We start from the raw sequence: 22,083 nt of genomic DNA, 5'->3' as shown, positions 1-22,083 counted from the left end.
GCTATTTGTTACAGCTTGACTGAGTCTAGGTAAGTCCAGTGAAAACCTCAAACTGAATGATTGATGGCCGTCACACACGTGTTTGTCCTAAAATAAACCTCAAAGTGGATCCATTCTTATGCATCATCCTTCAGCAAGCCTTCACCACTGTTTGCTTTAATTCTGGCTGATCCGTTCATGTGTGTTAAAGGGGTGGTATAATGCCCCTTTCACAAGATATAAAATAAGTCTCTGATGTCCCCAGAGTGGGTATGTGAAGTTTTAGCTCAAAATACCCCACAGATATTTTTATATAGCATGTTAAAGTTGTTACTTTTTGAGGGTGAGCAAAAACGTTTTGTGTCTGTTCCTTTAAATGCAAATGCACTGCTGTTCCCATCACAGAGGGCAGAGCTACAACAGCTTGCGCTCACACACACACAGACAAGAATATCAAAAACTTGTAGCCTTTTATGTTCAAACCAGAGTCAGACAATGATGGAGAGACTCAAGAAAAAGTGACAACATGTAGACAACGTTTCTGAATGGTTAGTTGATGAATTTATGTAGCTTATGTACAGTTATCTTCTAGTCATTGATTAGCATATTCTGTCTTGACAATCTATAAATCGTGTTCCGGGGGCGGGCTTATGTAAGTTCTAGGGTAGGTGATGTCACTAACCCGGGAGGAATGTCGTGTAGTCCCAACCAGCCGTTTGTTGTAGTCCTTTAAAAGCAATTTCTTTAAAAGTAAATATATCTCTTTGCTTTGAACTTTGAGCATTGTAACTTTGCAGATGTTGTTTATGCTCAAACAGCAACATTAAACACTAACTAAAGTTAGAAAAGTGAAATCATAATCAACCACCCCTTTAAAGGGGTCATAGACTGGATTATTTTATTATTTTATATATAATGTTTGATTATATATGATTTTAACATAAAAAATTGTCATAATTTATAAATAAAAGGCATTTTTACAAGCCTAATTTTAGCCTCTGATTTGAACGCTCTGTTTTAAGGGGCGTGTCTGTTGTGAAACTTCAGTGTAAACGCTCACTGCTGTGATTGGCTGACATGTTTGCATATGAAATAGCTAGTATTACATGTGGAACTCTCTCTAAAACTTTTACTACGTTTTTACTATTACAGCTATTGAGATTAAGGAATCGTGAAAAGTATTGATCATAATGATCTATTCCCATCACATGAAAGGTTGCAGTGATGAGCATTGAGCAGATGACGGACAGTCTGTTGATCGCATATGAAAAGATCTTATCACTGCAACGCGATTTCGGCACTCTCACGAATGCTTTCACCAGAGGTGTAAAGTCCAGGGGTCAGAAAGTAAAATTCCTGCTGTATATTTATTCCACCCATGAATTTCACTAATTAGTTCTATCTCCTGGCTGAAAAACTGTGCTAATTAGCAAATCCAGGTGATTGGTACAATAGCTACTGAGGAGGACTTTTACTTTCTGAACCTGGACTTTACACCTCTGGCTTTCACCAAATAACAATGCAAACACGATGTAAATACAGTAAGAGCTTCGTACTGTACATTGTAACAGCGTCATGATTTTGTGATGATAGATTTCAACGAGTTTTGGCAAGTGTCCAGATAAACTCGCGCTGTTTGATTGACATGGGCAGTTGAAAAAGGAGCGTTCTTTGATCGCTTTCTTTATATAATTTAATCACAGTTTAAATAAGATTATTTTCATCCTACTAAGAAAAACGACGTGAAGTTGATTGTTTAGTCACTGGCATGATTTACTGATGCATAAACAGTATTGAACAATATTTTGAGAGATAATCTGAACTTGAATAAATACATCAGAAATCACTGATCACAGATCAGGCATTAGAATAAACAAGATTACTTACATGTTTGTGGCGTTGCTGGCAGATCCATATAATTTGCAAAGCCTGAATATATAATTAACTCTTAACTGTCAAAGGATCAAGGAACATTTGAATTCTCAGTCTATGACCCCTTTAAGTGAAAATTCACATCAGACAGTGGGTTTGGTGTAATTAGGCTCAGAGGTGCTTGTTTTGCCTGAATTCTGGCAAACAAGATCAGTAGCCACAGCATCAGGGACCTATAGAGTGAAACTCAGCCAGAAGCACCATATACAAACCCACTATGATACTCAAACTAGAACACAAGTGTATAGATGTGTCCAGTTATAACACACTTGACAGATGCAGGGACAGAGCGGCCATACATAAGGTGTGCTGATCTGAACATCACTCAAACATCAACAGCAACAGTGAATGGCTATAATGAATTAAATAGAATTTTATTTGGGATTTCTACAATAAATAATTTATTTTAAGTTAAAGCTTTAACTTAATAATAAATATAAATAGGTCATACGTATAAATGAGCGCTATACAGTTACAGAAAAAAATGTATACCTTTATTCAGCAAGAATTAAAATGATCAAATGTTACAGTAAAGACATTTGTAATGTTACAAAAGATTTCTTTTTTAAAATAAATACTGTTCATCAGAGAATCCTGAAAAGAATTTTCATGTTTTTCACAAAAAGCTTAAGCAGCACAACAAATGTTTTCAACATTGATAGTAATAATGAATGATTCTTGGGCAGAAAATCAGCGTATTAGAATGATTTCTGAAGGATCATGTGACACTAAGTGAAAGTGAAAGTGACACGTGACGGCCAAGTATGGTAACCCATACTTGGAATTTGACCTCTGCATTTAACCCATCCAAGTTAATGCACACACATTAGGAGCAGAGTAGTGAGTAGTTAACACACACACACACACTGCAAACGTGGATACACACACCCAGAGCAGCGGGCAGCCTTTGTGTGGCGCCCGGGGAGCGATTAGGGGTTAGGTGCCTTGCTCAAGGGCACCTCAGTCATTTCCCACCGGTTCTGGAATCGAACCAGCAACCTATGGGTTACCAGTCCAACTCCCTAACCACTAGTCCTTGACTGCCCGTAAAGACTGGTGTAATGGCAGCTGAGAATTCAGCTTTTGCCAAAACAAGAAGGAATTACATTTAAAAATATATTAAAAAAGTAAATATTTCACAACCTTACTGTACTGTAATGCTGATCAAATAAATTCAGCCTTGGTGAACATCTTTCAAACACAATAACGAACATGCAGAGACTTTTTTCAGAAACATTAAAGTATATTTAAAGGTAGATAAATAAGTAGTATTAAGTTGTTTGTTAAAATTTCAAGTATCAATCACAAAATAGAAATGCCTTGTAGTATATATTTATATCTGAATACATTTTAATGGTATAAAATTAAGTGATTATGTTTACAATGCTGGTGTTCCCATGTTAGGTATGCATAGTTAATAAGGTTCCAAGTTTTCACTGTATGTCCATTTATTTGCACAGTTATTTTGTTGTAATTTTTAGTAACTTGTTAAATGTTAAGTAGCGTCCATTTCCACTCAAGACAGTTTCTGGTCTCATTGACTTCCATAGTATATATTTTTTCCTACTATGGAAGTCAATGAGACCAGAAACTGTCTGGTTACTGACATTCTTCTAAATATCTTCCTTTCTGTTCAGCAGAAGAAAGAAATTCATACAGGTTTGAAACAACATGAGGGTGAGTATATGATGACAGAATTTTCATTTTAAAGTGGAGTATCCCTTTAAAGGTAGGGTAGGTAATCCTGTTCAGAAACACTTTTTTTTATACTGGGTGAAATGGTCCTTCCATCCTGATAGTAGTCAATACATTATGTGTTTAGAAAAAGGAATGAAAGAAATCAGACCTCTGTAGCAGCTGCAGGACAGTAAAAACTCTGACCAATCACTGCCATTCGGTGCGAATGTAAAGAACCAATCAGATGCCTTCATGTCTCGTGCCCGCCCCGAGCCCCACTGCGCGCGCTGCCCTGCGTGCACTCATCACATGTCACCGTTCCCGGAAATATTCAGCTCAAAGCACCTGCATGCAGTCAGCGAAGGCAAACAAGGCAAAAACTACTTCCTCGGACCCTGCCTGCACTCTTGAACGACCTCCTCTGCTTCGCCCTCAACCCCGGACCTGTCCTCGAACCGACGATGCGGTACTTGTCTCCGGACTCGGAGTGTACGTTAGTCTTCATTAGAGTCAACAATGTTTTCATCATGGAAACTCTTACATGCAAAACACCGTATATGTTATGAATCTTACACGAAATTCATCTTCATCACAGTGTAACTGATGGTAATGGAAAAACGTGTATCAATGCAACCTGTTTTTAGTTTTGCCTTATAAATATAGCTCGTTACCGAATGAAACTTTACCATTATCGATATGCTAGCTTGATAGTGAGTACTAAAAGAAATCTTATTTGTTTATATTCATAGTGATAAAGTTAGGTATTTTATTACATGTGATTCTGACATGATGTCACTGTATGTACTGCGCTCATTCCTCTCCACTCGTCTCAGGTAATAAATGCGTCTTGTTCCAGCTGAGCCTGAGCGTTTGGCGTCGCACGTTCATGTGTTTTGGGGGCGTGGCTTTGGAAGGAGCTCAGAAGGGAGGGGGTGGAGTGAATGGAAATAATGAGCTGTGTTTATTGCAGATTAAAAGGTCTACAGTCACGCGATTTTTATATTTTCTTTTTCAGAGTACTTACATTTTAATTATGTATTGGTATATAAAGACAGTTTAAACAAATTTGGAATGTTTTTTTTTTTAGAAAAATGATTACCTACCCTACCTTTAATACTCAAAAATGTATTATATGTTGAATTTAAATTAGATTCTCATTCACTTTATAGTCGACTTCAATTTTATAACATTAACATTTACTATAAAAACAGCAGCAATGTGATAAAGCGGAGATCAAATGCAGACTTTGCTGACGTCTCCTGCTTCTAATTTCTCTCCCGAGAAAAAGACTCACACAACTTCACATCACTGTGCCAACATACCAATATCTGCAATGAAATGTCAGATATTTCACTATGAACACAATTATTTATCATTGAATTCTCCCAAGACCAAATGTTTCTGGGATGCTATGCTATGTTCTATGCTATACATGTATGCCGCATCTGCGTCTAGTTTTGTTTTTGTTTCAGGAGAAACACTTTGGATAAAGTTGAAACTTAAATGAAGCATAACTGATAACTATATCAAGTCTCCTGAGCATAAAAGAGTAACATTCTCCTTTGGTTATTTCTATTTTGTTTGTTTACCTGTTCTTTTTTTTAGGCAGTTATTTTAGCAGTCGCTCACTGTAAAAAATAAAGATTCTTTCAACAAATAAATACTTCAACCTACAAACACACACGCGTTCTAACACACAACCTCTCCACCCAGCTCACCCTGTGACTGAGCAAGTCATCCATTTAATGTATACGCTTCACCTCGGGAAACACTGGGGGTCACTTACTCTCTATTACTTTCTTTCTCTCTATCTCTTGATTCCTGCAGAGGCTGTGTCATGACAGTAATGTTAATCTTGTCCTGTGAGACAGAAATGACGACCGAATGAAAGAAAGGAGGGCGAGACGACTGCAGTAATAAAGTGCTCTCTATCTCTCTGTGTCTCAGCCAAGGTCTGGTAAACTCTGAGGTGAAGAGTGAAGCTGTGGTCATCCCTGCCCTTAGTTTCTCATTGGGAGATCATCTCCGTGTGATTCCACATGATGGGATCATAATGTAGGATGAGGTTTGACGCAGAGAGTGTTTGTTTTTGTGAAAGGTGCAGATTTCATCTGTCTGGTGTTTTGTTATTCTCTCATTAATCAACACTTTGGCAGACGGCTCAGCTGCACACAAAGCAATTTACTGAAAATAACCAATCCCCAATATGAGAGCCATGAAACCTTCATGCATAAATATTCAGAAGTTTCAAACTTCTCCATTCTTTCTTCCAAATTACCTTCTAAACAACACATTTTGTATCAATAATTCTGTTTAATCAATCCATTTACAACCCACTTTATGAAGGCATATCAATGTATATAAACTTGCAAATTCACCATTTACGGAAAATTTGAAAACTAATGCGTAAAAAATTGACCTCATTACAACTATAGACCATGTCTGCCAAATAAACTGTTTTACCTACAGTCATCATCACACTCAAGTAACTGCAGATCCACAACAGACTGTTCTGCCAACGTTTTGACAGCATTGTCATGTTTATTTAATAGTTGATAGTCATTCATTTTATATAACTTCCTATTCAGACGCTGATGCCATAAAGTAAAAAATCAAGTAATCATTTTCTTCATTTTTCATTGCACTCCAAACACATCAAAGAAATGTTATAGAGTATTTCATCACATTATGAGAGGAGAACAGGTGCAAAAACTCAATTTGCAGAAAAATATAATCACCAAGAAAAGAAAAAGTTGTTGCCTTCATTTTTTTTAAGTACAATCAACTTGTAATTCAACATTAAACTGATTTTAAAAATGATTATAATTTAGAAAAAAAAAGCTGAAAATTGCTTAACTTATTTTGATGAGTTAAAGCAATGTAAAAATAAATATGTTGTCATAACTTATTGATCATATCGTTTTTTACAAATGTAAATGTAACTTATTTTAGCACTTTAAAACTGAACTGACACCTGTATTCTGCTGCTGTGAGTGGATAGTCACACACGCACAATGGCACAAACATATAATTACACACACTGGTTCTCTGTGAAGGCTTTGATGAATTATTCACACCACACTCGATAAATTAGTGGGACTGAACGAACAGGGTCTGGTCAGCTGACTACACTCAAATCATTTTAACTGTAACCCAAACCAGCTACAGAAACCCGAGATTCCCGCTCTGACCCAGACATCAGCCATTCCAACAAGTAACGGTTATTTGTCACAGTTAATAGCCTGTGAAAACACACACAATAATGCAGCCAAACATCTTAATAAACACAAACACACACACAATGCACGTGCAGTTCGAGTGTATTAAGTTGGTAATGAGATAATGAGAGAAAAATAAGCAACAGCTAGCAGCTAACCAAAACATTAGCATTACAAATTCTTGGCATGAAAGATAATTAAGAAAAAGAGATTGATTATGACTGGAAAGAAATATTTCAAACCAGGTTTGGGGCATTAAAACTACACCAGGCTCTTAAAGGTCTCCAAATGTTCCACCTCAGATGGTGCAAGTCAAATGTAATAAGCACATTCTCTCTCTTTCTCTGCCCCTCCCTCTCTATGATGTCTTTCACTTTCCTGTCAATCTACAGGCTAATTAAACTTGCTCTGGGTGTCAGGACTGGCAGATCACTGCATTTGACAGACACACTGCCCCTTGCCCCTTTTCAACCATTGGCAGCGTCTTTCACATCCATCCTGTGAGTGAGAATGAGTTTATCAGCATAGCAAGGCCTGTCCCGCATGAAGTGCTCGGGTTAAACCACTCTCACACTAACAGTAGATCCAGGACCTGCACACAACAGAGCCAAATCAAATAAACTTCTACATTCAGCTGTGATTCACAAAGGATTATTTCAGCAGCCAGTATCAGCGGGGCATCTGTGTGTTCCTAAGCCTTTTGCTCCCGACAACATCCTCCCTCACAGCAAACACATAACCAGCTCTGTTAGAGGAGAATAAATGCGCACTGTGGCCTAAAGGGAGATATATCAGCCAACCACATCAGCCAAGGCAATGCAATTACTGCGCAAATTATAGCTCCAACTACAAATTTATATGGCCATATTCAGCAGTATTCATTTTTTTCCCCTTTCTTTTATCTTTTCCAAAGTGATGTTGATGATTTATAAAACACTTTATCTTAATTGGTGCAATTTACTGCAAAAATTATTTAAAAAGAAGTGCTGGAAATACGACTCTATATATACATTATAAATACGATATACAGTACTGTGCAAAAACGTAGGCACGTTAGTATTTTAGCATTTAGGTTTATTCAAGCATCTTGGAAACGTTGCCACAGTTCTTCTGGATTTAGTCTGTCTCAGTCTTTTCTGTTTCTTCATGTAATCCCATACAGACTTGATGATGGTAAGATCAGATCTCAATGTGGAGTGTCAGCTGTTGTCAGACTCCTTGTGCATACAAAAATCTCACTGGATTATTACAATTAATGGCAAAAGGAATGTTTGGAAATGTAAGCTGATATTTCCTACTGACACACTTCAGCAAAAGATATAAATAAGTGGCTTAAAACCATTTTTGTGGGGGGTGACTAAGACTTTTGCACAGAAGTGTACGTGTTTTGTCATTAACGATAGCTGAATCGTTTTAAACTGTTGATTTGAAAGGAAATGATGGACAAAATGAAACGGACTTGCCATCAGTAGATCACTTGAGTGAGTTGGTGGCCGTATGCGCGTGACGGCGCATCTAGATGCGCGTGCCAGCCTGCCAGGCTCCGTGTACTGGGACCGGAGACCTTTTACTCTCTTCCCAACCAGGGTAAGCTGATTTACAGGGGTAAGCCTGACTTTAACATGGAATATACTGTTAATGCGGTAAGAAGACATGCACCGTCAACACACACACCCTCGCTCTCCCGCGCGCGCACACGCAAACTCATCAAGCTCATTGCCCTTTTTACTCTATAGTATTACTTCTTAACCACGCTTGACACAAAATAGTCCAGCTTTAAAGCTCCAAGGGCGATTCTCGGGTTTACACACAGACTATAACCTACCTATTAAGTTTCAGTGACCCGCGTCCGGTCACGATCCGAATGCATGACTCACTGAAGCAATTGTCATGGATCACTAAAACAGGCAATACCCGTTTATTTTACGGGTTTATTTATTATTTATTTATGTGGACTAAATATACTAAGTGGAATACTAAACACAACCTTATTCTTCTTTGTGGACATCTTGGGAGGAAAAAAAACCAAACATTTAAGCAAATCTAAGTGTCAATTTCTGTCAAACCAAAATAAATAATGAAAGCTGCATACCTGTTAGTGCGGTGGTCCGGATTATTGCCCAGCAGGAGAGAGGGGTCTCATTGCCCTTCCATTATGAGTTATTCCATCCACGAACCGGAGAGGCTTCAACAATCCGCACCAAAGGATCCCTCCTATATCTACTATGTCAGAGAGAGTCAGAAACCCACAAATACAGAAAAGAAGTTCAGTCCTCTGATCACAGAAGCGCCCGATGTCCCTGCAGGGCGTCCGGGTGCGCGGAGACGCAAAGTTCCTTCTCTCGCAGCGTCTCAGATCTTCATCTCAACTCAACGGAGAGCGGTGTGAAACTTCACATCAGAGCTTTAGCTTCTGGTTTAAAAAGCACAGAGATGTTTCTAACGGAGCCATCACCCCACGTAGTATCCTGCTGGGCTTGTTTTCACGGTGTTTGTCCGCGCTGGATACGGTGCACGCTCTGTGCAGGATCTGCCGGTGCTGAAGGCAAAGGTCTGGAGCGCTGTGCTGCGCCGACTCGATCCCTGCGTGCTCTCCAGGGATGTCAGAAGGAACCCAACGCACAGTGAATCAGCGCCACACAGCGGCGTGTGTGACAGCTATCCTGCCAACCGATTCCTTTATCTGTTCTTTTTGAATATTTTACAGGTTCATCTGAGTGGCATTAGACTTAGCTAAACATGCTATTTAAACGCACAAACCCTGATAACTACATACAACTACTACTACATTTAACAATAAAAAGCTGACATCAACTACAATGTGTTAAATAGTGAAACTTTTCTTAACACGTTAACAAACATTCAGGTCACACATTAGTTTAGGGTCCATTTCTCACTATTGACTAGGACTTTGCCTCAGTAAACTCCTAATTACTGCTTATTAATAGTTAGTAAGGTAGTTGTTAAGTTTAGGAATAGGATTAAGGGATGTAGAATATGATCATGCAGAATAAGGTATTAATATGTGCTTTATAAGTAATAAAAAGCCAATATCCTAGTAATATGCATGTTAAGCAAGTTGAAAGTGAGAGTTGACTCTAAACTAAAGTGTTACCAAAAATTCAGAAACTATTTCTCCACGAGAATTTTATTTTTTAATTTTATTTTTTAATTCTTTTTATACTTAAGTTTACATATTTGATTAAAAATACATAAAGTTGTGTGGCCAGGATGTGTTAACCCTGTTAAAATGGTAACTTATCCTTATTAAAATGACATACAATTCCATATCTGTCATAATTACAGGTTTGTGTCCCCTTATTTTAATTACTTCATCTTATTTTTTGCTAGCATTGTCCGAAGTACAGCATCTTAAATAGACAAGGCTGGTTTTGTTTTGATTATTGAAAATTAGTATTTGTAAATTTGTCATGGCCTTCAAAAAATAAGTCATAGATAAATTAAATGTAAATCATCACAAATGCAAAATCTGAAGATATTTTTAAGCTCCTGACACCTCAATTGTTCAATTCTAATATTTAATGAAGTGAAGATTATATTGTTGTTATTTTTTTCTATATAAAAAAATTACGCAGTTGGGCTAAATGAATAAATACCAATTCAGAAATGAAAGCCATAGTATCCACCTTATTTTTAATTTAAGAGCGGGCACAGCCATTTAAAAAAAATTTTTTTTATCTTGACTTCCGGTTTCAGCTGATTCAAGTTATTTTAGCTATCCAAAAAAAGTCCATTATACTGTGTTGGAGATCATTATTGACTGGGATTATGGGAACATAAAAGCCCAAACTATATTGAGGGTCACAGAAGTACATGACTGCCTTATTGATTACTTCAGCCAAATGTACAATTTGCAATGATTGCCACTGAATCAAGTGAAATGTCCATTGCACCTGGGTCTCATTTTGGCACCAAGGAGGCATTTGACAAAATGAGCCCCCCTCAGTAGATGAAGATTGAGCACTCTTGGCTCTATCGTCTGAGTGCCTCCCCCACAGCTGAAATTCAATAGAAGTCACAAAGAATGATACATATGTGTTGGACTTCTTAAGTGATTTATAACGCTCGCTGTGTGTAGGGTGGACAAGTTGCCACTAGAGATGTTTGGTGAGAGAATGAACGAGTTATGAGGGATAAAGAGATGTGGCAAAGAGATGAGCAGAAAGACCAAAGAACAGACTGAGAAAGAGAGAAGGAGAAAAAGACATTTGGTAGACATTGTTAAAAGCCTTTCAGAAGGCATTTGCTTTTGTCGATACATTTGGCTTAAGTTTATTAGACCTGAAAGTAACTAATGCTTTCCATTACATTTCAAAGTCAAGCTTTTCAGAGACATCTTACCATCTCTGCTCTCACTCTTTCTCTTCCCAAGAGTCTTTGGTGGAGTGTGTCTTTGGTCTGATCTAAGATCAGTTGAGCATGCACTTCCTGTAACAGCATTAGATGAGGCCGGAAGGTCTCAGAACAGCAATAAAATCAAATCCATCTGTTGGGTCAAAGTGGGTTTTATGGGCTGGTCTGTCATGTTGAGCCACTGAGAATACCTGAATCTGAGTGTCAGCCATTGTTTAAAGCTTATAAACCTCAGCAATGTCCCACATGTGATTCAGACCAAAACAGATCTCTATTTTTACTGCTGATATCTTAGTGAGTGGCATCTCCTATCATACAGACCGATATGTGTGTGCGTGTGTGTGACAGAGTCAATGTACTGTTGACATGTTTGTTTGCTCTGCATTAGACCCTTTCACAGCAGGAGTGCTACTAGACAGACACAACTGGGCTAAAGGCTAACAGGGGGGGGCCGTGCTGGGTTAACAGCTGTGTCAGAGAGAGAGACATACAGTAGAAGCATAAAAATGACGAGTGACTGATGCCATCTTTGGATTGACACACAAAACTTTCAAATATTTTAATAAGTAAGCAGGTAATCAGGCGTAACAGTGTGTCCAACACAAACAACCGACAACTGAAGGATGAAACAGAACAACTTAAATACACAGTGATAATGAGAAGATAATGAACATGTGTGATGATCTAACGAGTGTCCATGACAATCGACGACTGGCGGGAAACTTGGACAAAGAAACACATGAAACTGAAAGTCCACGAAAATCGAAAGTAAGAACAAACAATGAATGCGTGTGACAAAGCTGTAATCTTTGCCTAAAATTTTCATTGTATCTGAATACATGATGTTTACTAACCACATAACTTGTGTTATCTGTCTTATAGCTGTATATTACTGCTACGTGTATGGACATTAACACACTCATCTCAGACTGATAACAGAATACATGCTGACTGTAACACTGAAACTTGCATTTTCTGAAAAGCTGATTTGAAACAATGCAGTGCAGTAATATGAGCAAAGAAGGCAGTTTAAAAAATAGCTAAATTTGTACAAATATGTATTGTCAAGTCATTTTTATTTTTATAGCGCTTTATACAATACAGATTGTTTCAAAGCAGATTTGCAGTGATAAACAGGAAAATAATGATCAATGATGGAAGCATATAGAAGCATTTAAACTAGGCCAAGGATTCATTTGTATTCTAAGTTTTATATTATATTATATTATATTATATTATATTATATTATATTATATTAATGTATACATGGACATGAACAATTAGAAATTATAAAGTTGAAATTATTTTATATATATATATATATATATATATATATATATATATATATATATATTTTAATTATTAGGCTTATAATTGTATATATACAGTATATATAGTGAAGCGACATAATTTTGCTAAACAAAATAACTTTTTGGAGGGTCACTAACCGAAATAGCGGCAACTATTAGTGCTTCTCCGATGATGCATTTTGACTGTGTCAGTGACTGTCACACAATGTGAATGCGCTACAACAGGTAAACGTCAACATGTGAACGCACTTCACCGTGACCAAAAATTAAGCTAGAGGCAGCTCGTTGCCGAAGAACTTTACTATGACTGGTTTAATTTATCTTGAACAGCATAAAAAGTTTAATTACCCAAATTTTATTACAGAAACTTTAATTTCGGTTTCAGTGTTTCGGTAAAAAATGCACACACAAAAAAATTTATGAGCAATAATTTTAACTTAAACTGTTATTTTAATGTTGCTATAGGCCAATTGTTTCGTATAAGATAAACACAGCTGGTCAGACTGCTGAATGCTCTGACTGATCAGCTGAATATTCCAGAGAGCTATGTAATGAATTTTTCTGTTAACTTAACTTTGTTATGATCCTTATATTGCAAAACCATAAAAATTATTATTATTATTACTGATGTACAGTTATGCTATATAATGTACATTGCATTTAAATATTAAATGAATGTGTAATATTAGCTCAGATTGAATTTTTGTTTAAAGCATATTTTCATTTTTCCCCCAAAAAAAGAAAACATTGGTAGACACTCTGTTTAAGACCTCTGATTTAAACATAAGAGCAAATAGAGAGTGAAAATGTCAGTAGACAGTTTTAGCCCTAGAGACAGGAAAGGATGGTGGTGTTGGTGGTGTGTCAACTCATCTGTCAGCACTCATCAAGTCAATGGCTCCTTCCACAACACAAAAACCTCAACACCTCTGTGTCTAACACACTTCTAAACATGAACTATACACACAATTAATTGACCAAACAGACTCTCTGAGCCAACATTCTGCCCTTGTATATTTCACAGATCTGAAAGGGGTCATCAGAGCAAAGCTGTGTTTGTGATCTTTAATTACAGTAATTTGATGACTTATAAATTCTTGTTATGTCCATAAGGACATATGGTTATTTTTGTTACTGGGGTAAGATGTGGTGCTTGTCTGTGTATTCTCTTTGTGTTCCCCTTTTGCTCCACCCACTATACGCTTAACAGGTTCAGGACCTCCTGGTCTGTGTTCCAGCTCATAAGCCGCATCATGGTGTTGGGAATGGGAATGCCTTTAGAGCGTGCCGGTGTCTGGGTCTGGTGTAGTACACGGCAAAACATTGTTCTAGGACAAAATCAGGTGACTCAACGCTGTGCATGATTAATTATATAAAGAACGCCTGCACGAGAGCGTCACCAGCTTCTTTTCTTCTTCGTCTTTAGACCAGGAGTAAAAAAAAAAAAAAACAATGTCAAAGTTTAGGAGATGTATTTCGCCCGTTCTATTCCTGGGGACGAAGGACACGAGCTGTGTGTTCTTTGTTTAGGAGCGGAGCATGCTCGATCAGCACTCGAGGGAGCTGATTGTGAGCACTGCGAGCATTTTAATATGAGAAAGCCCCGCTCCCGCCTCACCCTCTTTGATGATCAGGGGACTTTTATTTCTGCACCTCGTGGGTCGGGTCCCACGGCTACCGAGACAGCCCATCGACTTTACCCATGGGGCTCACAGATAGCCCTTTCTCCCACTCTGTCGATGGACTCCGAGGGTCCCGTTCTGGATATGGAAGCTCACTCTGCGTTTTCTTCCTCTCCGGACGAGGACCCGCTCTCTGGGGGGTCCAGCTTTGAGGAGTCGGAAATGGTGGTTATGCGTTGAGTGTGTCCATCGGGCAGTCTCTATCGTCCTCTAGATCATACTAGGAGCTGCTGGAGCTTGTCACTTGTGTGGTAGCTTAATTAAATCTGGCAACAAGGGAAGCGCCTCATAGTAAGCTGTATGAGCACTTCCTTACCAGCAGTCGGAACCAGCCACCTAAGCGCAACTTCCCCTTCTTTCCCGATCTTCACTCTGAAAGTCGTGGAAAGCCCCATATTTCTCGCGCTTTCATAACCCAGCGACGTCAGATTAATTGACCATGAACATGGTTATAAGTCATTGCCTTGGGTAGAAGAAACGCTTGCGGGCTATCTCTCTCCTGCTTCAGCTTCATCATTAAAGAGGCCAGCTTTGCCCACGAGACCCTGGATCACATCTTCATTGTTGGGCAAGGTTTATGAGGCCTGGTAGCCTGACCTGCTCAAATAACTCGACTGTGGCGAGGGCCTTGGCACTGAAGTTATAAAAGAACTCTGCAGGGCCACAGATTTGTCACTCTGCTCAACCTTTTGGGGATCAAGGAAAAAGAAAAATAGTTCCTGCTGGAAGCCCCGACTCGACATCTAGCCTGTTCAGCGACACTGTCAGTTTAGTTGTCGACAGCTTTCAGGTAGCAAAGAAACAATCTGAGGCGTTCCGGCAGTTCATCCAGCCGGGTCCAGCAGACAGGACCTTCTACCTCCCATCGTGCACCCAGCTCCAGCTCCAGGAGGGAGGAACAGAAGGCCAGTGTTGCGACTCGTTGCCCTCCTCATAGGGATTGGGAGTCCTCATGACGCTCTCAGTCCTATCCTGCAAGGGGACAGACCTGACCTCAGGATTGTAATAGCAGCAAAGTGTGCTAAGAAGAAAAAGAAGTCGTCCTGACGTCAGGCACCCCTTATAGGGGAAGGGAGAGATCAGAATGGATTCTCTCCATCATGCCAACTCTCTTCCCCATCCCCTTCCAGGAATCTCTTTGCCATCACTGCCACATCTGTTTTTTGGGGGAGCAGGAGTTCTTGGTGGGGTTTCTGTCCCATCTCCGCTCATAACAAATGTTCTTTCGTCTCTGTTAGCATGCTGTTTCAGGGCACAGTGTTTGTTCCTTTGTAAAATTAGTTTCCCTTTTGGACAAGTTGGCAGCATGGAAACTTCTGCCCAATGTCTCTCAGTGGGTACTTTTTTTTACTAGCAATTGTTCAACGGAAGTGGACTTGTTTGCCCTTTTGAGGAGTCAACCCACTATCCTCTGTGGTTTTCTCTCAATCCACCAGCTCCTCTGGGGCTTTAAAAAAAATATTGGTAGCCTCATTCTGGCCGGCCCAAGTATGGTTTGCTGTCCTTGTGTCTCTCCTGGAAGGCTCTCCTTGGGAGATTCTGACCAGGAGAGACCTTCTGTCCTAGGTTCGGGGAACAATCTTTCAACCCCGTCCAGAGATTTAGAAACTGTGGGTCTGGCTCCTGAGGGATACCAGCTCATAGATTCTGATCTCTCTACTGAAGTTTTCAATACCATTCTGAGTGCTAGGGCTTCTTCTACCAGAAAGCTGTATGCTCTTAAATGGCATTTATTTCCATCATGGTGTCAGCAACATCTTAACCCAGTTGACTTCCCAGTTGGTTCAGTATTGGAGTTCCTCTGTCAGTTGGACTGACCCCTGCGAATCTTAAGGCAGCGGCAGTAAAGTAGGAAACTGGTATGCATGGTTTCATTCTGTGCTGTTGTCTCCACCGGTTTCAAAACATGTCTCTCAAACATGTTATATTGTCATTTTCTGCTCGTCCGCCACTTTGCAACAACACAACCTTGTTTCTGCAGTGACTTTCAGCATGTTTCCTATAACAACATCTGACGTTTACGTCTTACGTAGTGTGAGAAAGTCACATAAACCACACGAAATCCGATCACAGCAGTCAGACTTAAACGTATTTCCAGAAATGCGATTTAAATAGAATTTCAAACCACATATGTAAATAGCTCAAAAACGGATTTGTAAAATTCGCATTTCATGTGATTTTTCTTGCTAAATCTGATCGGATTTCAATCAGATATGCACAAAAAATCGGATTAGAACTGACAGTCTGAACGTAGCCTAAGAGATCTCAACAGCATCTCAAACTGTGCCACGCAAATATTTATCATTGTATTCTTTCAATAGAAAATGACCTGTGCAATGCTATTCACATTAGCTCAAAATGTCTGCGATGTCAACAATTCTATTTTTCATTTTTGAGAAACATCTGATACAAAGTTAATACATAAAAAATAATTAACTAAAAAAGATCTATGAGCTATGAAAAAGCAACCTATGAAAAACAGTGTTGTGTTTCTTTATCAGCCCAATCAATTAATAAAAAGGGAGGGAGGGAGAGAGAAGAGAAGAGAAGAGAGAGAAGTTCTTCACACAATTAATCATCACAAAATGATTACATCACAAAAATATTAAGCATCAACTTTAATGTAGCTGTTTTTAACATTGATAAGAAATATTCCTGGAGTAATGGCTTCTGAAAAATCAGCTTCGCCATCAAAGGAATAAATTACTGTATAAAATATATTAAAATTGAAAATAATATTTCATACTGTACATTCATTATGTCCAAACAAACACCCTTTTCTCTTGGTGGAAATCGGATAATATATCATGTAAATAAAATTGATAACAGAGATTTGTATTTTAGGTCTCATATCTGAGCTCTAGCTGTAGATTGGCTAAAATCTTGCTTTAAAAAGCCTGCATTTATAATGCACTTCATACATTGGATTGTTCATTAGTAATGAGCATGCTGTTCTGTCAGTAAGTCAAGGTTCCACATTTACATAAACAAGAACATCATGTATAAATAGCAGATGGTGTCCAATCAAAAAAGAGCTCCATATAGCTTTTTAATGGCATTGCTTTGTGGAAAAACTGTAAGCTTTGATTGTAATTACTTTAACATCACCTCAGTCAAGCAGCATCAACCCTTAAGCTAAAACTGAAAAGTCTCTTGATCTTGTAAATGATACCTTTTAGTTCAACAGTGAACTGTTCACAATGAAGGTTTTCTAGATTCCAATATCCTGCTGTTGTGTCTCAATGTCTCAAATCATATCAAAAGACACAATAAGGGAAAAGTGTCTGTGCTTTTTTTTTGATTTCTAGACATTCTTTTAATACCTCGTTATTTTCAGAGAGGAGCTTCGAGACAGATTGTTAGCGATTGTTTAGCAATTTACCTTTGTTAGTGTTAGCATCTCCAGCTCAAAATAATTCAGTGTTGACATGAACAATTTAACAAACCTCAGCACATGCCGTTCTGCCATCTGTCTTACCCTCCTCCTCTCACACACACGGAGAGAGTGGAAGAAAGAAACATTTTGGTACGTAAATAATATTTACATACCATGTGGGTTTTACATGTGATTTATTTTCCATAGCCACATTTGGTTTGCTCACTGAAGATAAAGGCACTATTTTCTGTAAAGCTGCTTACAAACAATATGATTTGTGAAAAGTGCTATAGAAATAAAACTTGACATATGGGTGCTGTGTTCATACCTGAATATTGTGTGTGTGTGTGTGTGTGTGTGTGTGTGTGTGTGTGTGTGTGTGTGTGTGTGTGTGTGTGTGTGTGTGTGTGCAACAGGAATCGCCTTCATGTCAATTCCAAACCTATATGACTTCTTTTCTTATGTGGAACATAAAATAAGATATTTGGGGTGGGGGGGGGGGGGTTTCAATACAATGATTGGGTCCAATGTTGTCTTCCATTGTATGGACATAAACAGTGTAAACATTCTTAAAAATCTGTTATTTTGTGTTCCACAGGTTTGGAACAACATGAGGGAGAGTAAATGATACATAACTGTTTAAAGGTCAGGGTCAGTTTTTTTTTTTTTTTTAAGAACAAAATATTGTGAAATAAGGTTTATGTGCAGGTATACACAGTTGTGAACAACATGTAAAATAACTTTAAAGCAATTATGCCAATTTTTCTTTTAAAACAATTGATTTTTATATATTTTATTATATATTTATATATATTTATATATTTTTATTAACAGGTGTTCAGAAATAAAGAATACTGTAGCTATATCTCAGGGATGGAGAAGAACACAACAACCATCATGCAGAACATTCTGCATCCTTTCCACATCTGATGTTTAACGATCGGGTCTGTTTATTTACTAAATGTAAAACTACTTTATTGCTCTAGTACATTTTCATTAAGATGTTATTTAATGCCCTTATTGAGCAGTTTTCCTCTGAGGACTGTAGGATGGCGGGTTATTTCAGGCTTAACTCTACTTGTGCAGATATTTGGTACTCACAGTGTGGCCAAAACCAGACACACACACACACACACACACACTGAAAGCAGTTCTGTTCTCTCCAAACAGATCTACGTGTGGCAAGTGCAGATGGGTGTTTTATAAAGGAATGATGTGATGTGATGCTCCGACGGATCTACTTCACCAGTTGCCTGTCAAGATAAACAGCATATCATACACACACACACCGACAGTCTGATATTGAAACTGTTTCATTAATGTCACAGATTGGATCAGGAATGAGATTAAAAGCCTGTGTGTGTTTCTGTCTGATAACTGATCATTAATGCATCAAATCAGTTACAGGTAGCATTTTTTTAACTTATGAGTTCACTGACTTTCACTCATCTCTCATTAGCAACGTTCACCAGCTCCTGACGACAGTCGCCATGTGCACGTCAAGATAAACCACACCATTATAAAACAGCCGTGTAAAGCCCAGTGATGAACACACAGCTTTATAGACCCCAATCCACGAGAACATTTACAGAGCAGCATAACTCAATAAGAAAAGTAAGGATATTTATGAATTTCGTCGTTTCTGTATCATGATGCTTTCTGCAGATTTATTCATGCTGATATCCTATCTCATATCGTCGCCTTCGCACATTTATATGTTATGATGCAACAAGGTGTGACAATTTAAAAGGAGGTCTGAAAGTCTATCATTGTGTATGATGGCTCCTTTCTGCTCTAACAAACAGAAAAAAGATCTTTCTCTCCATTTATATGACTCACGTTGTTTGATATTCAACAAACCGCCTCCAAAAACTGACATAATGGCATTCTTACACACACATACAGAGAGAGACAGACAGAGCGAGAGGGGGAGACTGGCACTGCTAAAATACCAGCATTAGCATATGAAAGCTGCATCTGCGTGTCTGTTTGTGTCTGCGTTGTGTACGGCGGTTTGCTGTATGAGACACAGCGGATTGTGTAGTGATATTCTACTCTGGGCTGAACATGGCTGCGTATGAGTCACAGTGAGCTAAAGGTGATGTCCTCTGGGACTCCTCAAAAGTCGGTCCGCTCCCTCACACACACATATTAACCATGCCAACATCTGCCTGACAAAAGGGCATTTGTGGAGGATAGACATTCATCAGCAAACCAGGCTTATGTCCAATTATTCTGGCATCGGGATCATGTCAATTCATGCGTTCCTGAGTCAGAAGCTGGAGCTGTCCCCTGTACAGTGGTGCTGAAACTCTCTAGGAGGATCCTGCAGTGTTGGCATGGTGCTCAGGTTTTTGTTATAGCTGGTCATAACGTTTTCAAAGTTCTAAGCATATTTTTGTAGTTATGATGTGACAAATAGATTTTTGAAATATACACAAATATGACCTGCTCCATTATTTTGAGTCACTTTGACCCAGAAACACACATTAAATTTTATTCACCAATAAAAAGGAAAGTCTCAGTCTTTGCATTACTTTATTTCTAATCCAACTTGTTTGGCGAGAAATGGTCCTTTAAAGGATGACTGAAAATGTGTTTCTGGATTAAAGTGGCTTATTGGCAGGTCACAAATATTCCATAGTCTCAAATTTAAGATAATATCATAAAGTTTATTTAAATATTTTTTTAAATAATTACAAAAACATACATATATATATAAAAAAAATTTTCTTTTTTTTATATATATAAATTATAATTGTATTTATAGATAAATTGTTTATGGAATATTATTTCATATTAAAGGTAAAAATCAAATACATATTTTAGTGTCATATTTTATTATATTATAAAGAAATATCGTTTTAGTATTCTAAAAAATAAATTATTATTGTATGTATACTGCTAAAAAGTTTGGGGTTATTATTGAAAAAAAAAAATATATATATATATTACTCAGCAAGGATACATTAAATTGATAATGAGTGACATAAAGACATTGACATGTGAAAAAAAAAGTTCTTTCTATTCATCAAGGAATTATAAGACTTTCGAAACTTTAAGATATGTTTCTTGAGCACCAAATCATTATATTATAATGATTTCTGAAGGATCATGTGACACTGAAGACTGGAGTAATGCTGAAAATTCAGCTTTGCCATCACAGGACTAAACTATATTATTTTAAAATATATTACAATAAAAAACAGTTATTTTAAATTGTAATAATAACTCAAAATATGACTGTTTTTGCAATGTTTTTGACCAAATAAATGCAGCCTTGGCGAGCAGAAGAGACTAATTCATAAACATATAAAAATCTTACTGACCCCAAACTTTTGAATGGTAGTGTATATACGTGTATATTATTATAAAATTGTTTACTGACTTATTTATAAAATTCCAAATCTATTTAAAACATCACACACGCACACACAAACTCACTCTTCTCTTCCCTGTTACACTGTTGCCCATGCAGCACTGCTTCACCATTACCCACAATCCCTCTCTCTCAGTCAACTATCTCAACACTGTCAAACACAGACCTCTTTATATTCACCCAGTCTCTCTCTTTTTCTCTCACACACACACACTCGCAGTTATACTCTGAATGTGTAAGTAGGTGGTGCTGTGGCAGAGATGAGCTGTGGGTCATTACTGTGGTGGTCTGCAGAGAACCAGAGGCAAAGATTATCAGAAAACAAGAAGACAGACAGACAGACTAGTTAAAAATTCAAGACATTTTCCAAATGTTTCTACCTTTTTAGAAGTATTAATCAGGCAGGAAGTAAGAGAGGGAGAGAGAGAGAGAGAGAAGCAGACAATAAGGCTGTGGCGGTTTGGAAAAGAAATTCTCTGTACAGAACAAATGCACAGCAGCTTATTAGAGGAGAAGAGAGGTTTCCTCTGCGGCGTTACAATCTGAGTGAACACCCAATTTACAGAAGGCTTGGAATGTGAAAGGTCATCCTAGAGTGACATGGCTCAGTTATGTAATAAATTGAAATGATTGATCTGAGACTGTTAAACAGCCTCATGAAGCTGACTGTTTAGCTCAAATGCAGGTTTAGGATTCTGCAATTGGAACGACACATTTTCCTAGTCATGATCCCTGCATCTCACAGGCTTTCCACTCCGAAATGATTTTCATTTAGAGACTAAGCTCCTGTTATTGCCCCTTTCATCCATCCATCCTTCTATTGTCTCATTCTTCCATCGCTGCATCCTTCCTTCTTTTCCTTATCCTCTCATTCTATGTGTTTACCTAATCCTTCACTTGTTCTCCGGATAGTGGCATGCAGCGGCTGTTCTTGCATTCCGATTTCTCCATAATCCAAAGCATTTCAGGAAAAAACAACAAAAATCTGGGATTAAGTTTCGGTGGCCTTGTGGTTGAAGACAAATCTCTCTCTCTCTCTCTCTCTCTCTCTCTCTCTCTCTCTCTCTCTCTCTCTCTCGCTGTTTATCGCACTGCTTTCTTCACAAAAGCTGCTTTTGTACTTATCAGGATAAAATCAAGCCAAGGCATTTGAAAG

The 22,083-nt window shown here is 38.1% G+C and overlaps 1 protein-coding gene across 1 annotated transcript in view; it reads right to left on the bottom strand.

The window, feature by feature from the left end:
• Window positions 1-9,973, bottom strand: part of tafa3b (TAFA chemokine like family member 3b) — a 99,472-nt gene extending 89,499 nt beyond the window's left edge. The window contains exon 1 of the mRNA XM_084390429.1: window positions 8,899-9,973. The gene's annotated coding sequence lies outside the window, so the exon portion shown is untranslated. The remainder of the gene's footprint in view (window positions 1-8,898) is intronic.
• Between the last annotated feature and the right edge of the window lie 12,110 nt (window positions 9,974-22,083).

Source organism: Rutilus rutilus, assembly GCF_951802725.1.
Source record: "Rutilus rutilus genome assembly, chromosome: 19".
Classification (NCBI taxonomy): domain Eukaryota; kingdom Metazoa; phylum Chordata; class Actinopteri; order Cypriniformes; family Leuciscidae; genus Rutilus; species Rutilus rutilus.
This window is presented reverse-complemented; position numbering and strand designations above follow the sequence as displayed.